The sequence below is a fragment of the Lynx rufus genome, unplaced genomic scaffold, assembly GCF_022079265.1.
Source record: "Lynx rufus isolate CCGP_SWC_20201006 ecotype Redwood Valley unplaced genomic scaffold, mLynRuf1.p SCAF_3, whole genome shotgun sequence".
Classification (NCBI taxonomy): Eukaryota; Metazoa; Chordata; class Mammalia; order Carnivora; family Felidae; genus Lynx; species Lynx rufus.
The window spans coordinates 45,368,517-45,374,344 of record NW_025814845.1 but is presented as its reverse complement, the minus strand read 5'-3'; positions in this window follow the sequence as shown (position 1 = coordinate 45,374,344).

Sequence of the window (5,828 nt, the reverse complement as noted above, 5' to 3'; positions counted from 1 at the left end):
TAATTTAAAGAGAACCAGGGTGGGGGGAAGTACATGTATTTTGTATGTACTATATTACCCAGGAATACACTCTCTGGTTCATATAAATTTGTGTGAAATTTTAGGTTGTTATTTTCTTAAGGAGCAGAAATTAAAAGAGGTAAGACAGAGATAATAAAGCATCATATTAATTTTCTCAGATTTTTGTCTATGCAGTTGCTTTACAGTTTCTGATATGCCATTTTCCGATGCCTCTCCTTTTTTTTTTTTTTTTAAATATAGTTGACACACAATGCTGAACTAGTTTAAGGGCATAACATAGTGTTTCAAAAATTTTTACACTATGTTCTGGTCACCACAAGTGTATTACCGTCTGTCACCATACAGCACTATTAAAAATCACTGACTGTATCCCTTATCCGGTGCGTTTTATTCCTATGACTTATTCTATCTATAACTGTAAGCCTGTGTCTCTTCTTCATCTATTTGGTCCATCCCTCGACCCCTGTCTGCTCTGGGAACTGTCAATTTGTTCTTTCTGTTTATAGGTCTGATTCTGCTTTATAATTCCTTGCTTATTTATTTATTTAGATTATGCATATGAGTTGAATTATATGGCATTTCTCTTTCCCTGCCTGACTTATTTCACTTAACAGAATAGCCTCTAGGTCCATCCATGTTGCGGTAAATGTCAGGATCTCATTTTTTGTAGTTGCATACTATTCCATTGTATATATACACTGCATCTTCTTTATCCATTCATCTGTTGATGGACACTTGAGTTGCTTCCTTATCTTGGCTATTGTAAATAACACTGTAACCAACTTTACGGGTACATGTATCTCTTTTAATTAATATTTTGTTTTCTTTGGCTAAATATCCAGTAGTTGAATTATTAGATCATGTAATATTACTATTTTTGATATTCTGAGGAACGTTCACACTGTTTTCCATAGCAGCTGTACCAATTTACATTCCCACCTACAGTGTATGAGGGTTCCTTTTTCTCCACATCCTTTCCAACACTTGTTATTTCCCGTCTTTTTGATTTTAGCCATTCTGATAGGTATAAGGTGATATCTCATTGTAGTTTTGATCTGTATTTCTCTGATGATGAGTGATGATGAGCATCTTTCCGTGTGTCTGTTTGCCATCTGTATGTCTTCTTTGAAAAAAGTCTATTCAGTTCCTCTGCCCAGCTTTTAATCACATATCCTATTCAGTGAATAGTGCTGGGAAAATTGTACATGTAAAAGAATAAAACTGGACCACTTTCTAACACTATATACAAAAATAAACTCAAAATGGATTAAGGACCTAAATGTGAGACCTTGAAACATAAAATTCCTAGAAGAGAACATAGGCAGTAATTTCTCTGATATTGGCTATAGCACTATTTTTCTAGCTATATTTCCCAAGGCAAGGGAAACAAAAGCAAAAATAAACTATTGGGACTACATCAAAATAAAAAGCTTCTGCACAGTGAAGGAAACCATCAACAAAACAAAAAAGGCAACCTACTGAATGGGAGAAGAAATTTGCTAATGATATATCTGATGAGAGGTTAAGTCCAAAATATGTAACGAATTACGCAAATCAACACACATGCACGCACGCACTCACGCACACACACACGCAATCTGATGCCTCTTTTGTCTCCTGTAATTTAACTCCCGTATTACTATGTTTATAATATATCTGGTAAGTTCTTTAGAGAAACAATAATTTCTTACTTTACAAGTATAAGGCTTTATAAGTAACTTTTAATAAATGCACATAATACTTTAACTAAAATATATTAGAACTCAATTATTTTAAGTTCACTAATCTCCAAACCAAAAAAATCCCCTTTCAAAGAAAGTAAACTCTTCCACTTCTCTTAAAAGACTTAATAGCCTTGTGTTACCTACAAGTCTTATATTCTGTCATTAATTTTATACATTATACTACAGGGCATTAATTGGTATAATATGAAGTATTATCATAAATAATTAAGACTAATAAAAATAAATGAGCAAAGTCTATTTTGTAATGGTGTTTCCTTCCTTAATTTTATTGCTTTCTATCCTATTAATTCTAAGAATTCAGTACTTTTCCATAAGCTTCCCAACATTAATGAAAATTATTCAGATTCCATTGAATACTTAATTGTCTGATTTCAGCTGCTATTTCTTGCCACCTAAGCTCTTAATTTGTCTGCTGTTCAGTTTTCCGACTTCCTTAATGGGCTAGATATGGTAATTTCTAAAATTCCCCCACTACTTATGGGAGTTTGGGGACAGTATATAAATGGCCTAATATACACTAAAAATGTGCTTAAAGTGTTCCAGGTAAGAAGTTCTCAACAAACATTTTCTATAATGAATATCACTACATTTCGTTGAAAAGAGTGATTCACAAAAGAAAAATAGCTTGTTCAAGGATGAACCTAGAAGTTGAGAGAGATAACATTCAAATTCAGCTTTGATTCTTCCAGGTCCAGATACTTTTAACTAACTCACAAATATTCACAAATGATGGTGAATAAAAATAGATTCCACACTTAGATCAACCTGGATATATGCTTTTATCTGGTATTCATGATTTATCTATCCACAGATTATGCAAATGAGAATCAATCACTTGATTGATTTGGCCAATGTCAATTCATATGACTTAAGATCATATATGAATGACTCTTCCATAAATAGTCCAATTGACCCCATTGCACTACTATGTATGATTTATGTTAACATTTTGAGAATCCTTTTTTTTTATGTTTAGCCACTAGAAGTATCATGTGCAAGATTTTCCACATTTCCAATAATCAATTTCATATGCTTGTTCAAAATAATGAAAATAATTGTGTAGGTAGAAATAGTGGTGTATTGAAACAATTCTTGTTTATTTTCTCATTTATTCACCAAAACAGAATTCCTTTTTTTTTTAATTTTATTTTTTATGTTCATTTATTTTTGAGAGGGAGACAGAGTGCAAGTGGGGGAGGGGCAGAAAGAGAGGGATACACAGAATCCAAAGCAGGCTCCAGGCACAGAGCCTGACACAGGGCTTGAACCCACGAACCGTGAGATCATGACCTTAGCCGAAGTCGAACACTTAACCAACTGAGCCACCCAGGTACCCCCAAAACAGAATTCCTTCTAGTGGACTCTACTAGCCACTCCATCTCAAAGACAAATAGATTTGTTATATGTATAATAGTTACCTAATCCAGACCCCCATTCTAGAAATCTCAATCCATTTTTATTTATTTAAAGTACATTTATATCAGGTTTGGATCATTCACCAAATGTACAGATTAATGTACATATAATTTTAAAATGAAATTAGCCTTGAACACATATTTCAGTCAGTGTTCAATTATTAAGTGTTGTAAAACATGGAGTGTTATATTTCTATGTACCTGGGAACCTTGTGAATAGAGAGGTGCAGAGTGGTTTCTGGCACAGCACTCCTATCAGTTTTTATTTGATTTCTTTTTGTCTGGTTCAGCTCCACTGTAACTTGTTAGGAACAACAATTTGTAGACAGCATCAGGTTATCTTTGCTGTTAATATATGCCTAATTTTTAATAGAATGTTGGTTCCTCAGTCTCTTGTGGACATCCAAATATTATTTCCGTTTTCTCCTATCATAAACATCTATGTTTGTTCCATAAAAAAAGAGCATTACTTTTGAAACTGGTTTGATATTTAAAGTGCACTGTAGTCAGATAATTAGCAGGTGGCTTCCCTGATGCAATTGCATACCTGCCTGCCTGCCTGGAATCTAAATGATATAGTTACTTGGCTTAGCTTGGCAATGTTGAATGATAATTTAGCTTGTGGCTTGTTGTAAAAATAATGTGTGGACATTAATTTGCAAGTGATCTAATTTTGTTGTTTTTGTTTCTAGTACTTTAGATGCATTGGTTTCTGTAGAATCACTTTTAACCCAGTAAAAATGAATAATTTATGATCTTTTATACCCCAACCTGATATTTCAGTTATTAGCAAACATTTAGTGAGCACTTAATTTTGTGTCTGATTTCAACTTGAGTTGTCTAGGTGCCTTTTTTATGATAAGGCCTTAAAATAGGTAATGTGACTCTTTTCAATCTGTAGATGAAACATCTGGAAATTAGGAAGGTTAAGTAGCTCAACCAATATCACAGAGCTAGAAATATTTGGAACTCTGATTGCTATAGGCAGTCTAACTGCCTCTCTCTTAACCATTTCCTTATATGACTGCAAGTGTATAGTGCTGGGTCCTAGCTATATGATGATACAATAGGATTAACATTAAGGCTTTGTATTCTATCCATGAGAGTTTAGTTTCATTTTATAAAGTAGTCAACATTGTAAATTATCATATGGCATGAACTACATGGGTCATGTAATAACAAAGATTCCATGAAAAAAAATTTTATAAAAGTAAAGTTTCTTTAGAGAAGCTGGTGTTGAAAAAGATGCTATGTTTTCAGCGGAATCATGTCTTCTTTTTAATATACAATTATTCATAGAAACATCCATGGTAACTTTATGAAGAAATGTTAGGTATTTTAGAAATGCTAAATGTCATTGTAATGATTTGACTCCCATTCGGCTTAAGGTTGTTGAAAGAGAAGGAAAACAAAGCTTACTTAGAGTTTATAAATGAAAACAAAAGTACAATATAAAGTATCGAATAAAGAAAAGCTTGCATTTTGTGTTTATTTAAATGACTACCTTGAGCAAGGAATATCTGTCAGAAAGCTTCCATCATGAAAGCTATTTTGAATCCTGTTTAATGACCATGTACACTGTACCCTTGACATTGAGCAAAAGCCAGGAAGACTATTGCTCCTTTTCTTTTTTCTTCTCTCAACATTCCATCATATTAGTTAGTTATTATTGGAATTGTAGAAATTTAATACACAGTACAGATTTCCACCTTCTATGTTTTTAACCAAGTCTCAAATAAGTTATGGGAGATAGGCAAATGGTGATAAGCTGTCAATCATCATTTTGATAATCTCATTGGGGAATAAAGCTTTAATGTGTTTCCAAAAGGATTGCCTACCGTTACTGGGGTGCCTGGCTGGCTCAGTCAATAGGGCAAGAGACTCCTGATCTCAGAGTCATGAGCTCAAGCCTCCACATTGGGTCTGAAGCCTACTTAAAACAAAACAAAAACAAAACAACAGCAACGACAACAACAAGACTGCCTACCATTACCAATTCTCAGGCCTCAGTTCAAACAAACCTAGGGAGAGCTCACTCAAACAAAACCTTATATCAGAAGAGCTGAAGCATGTAACCAGGATCACTTCCTCATGGCAACCCAAAGTACAGAGAAGAAAAAACTAGTGAATTTCCCAGAGGTTGACCTTTCTTAATAGTTTAACTCCACCTAATTGGATGTCACCTAAAAATCACATATTTCTACATGGGAAAAAAAATGGAGGAAGGAAAACAACATTCCCTCACTAAAAAGTACAAGGCTTACACCCAACAGAGTAAGAAGAAGTTGGTACAATATTATCTCACACGCAGTTGAGTGTGCTATGGTAATAGAGACGGGATCGAATTCTGAATTCTATTGAATTAGCTCTCAGGATAAGAACAAATCAGTAGATGTCAGACTGAACTTTTTAAAATATAAAAAGGTTAGTGAAAACTAAATTATTCCTCATCTCATGAATTATTCAGGAAAGAGAAAGGATAAATACTTAACACAAGAACAAATAAGTGACTACAGAACTGTCTAAATTCTGATAATCTTACTAAATTTGAAATATTTGTTTGAACTTTATCCATATTTTAACACAACAACTCTTATGTTAAAACAGGGTAATCAGCTGCAATAATGTAGTTTATTATTATTATAAT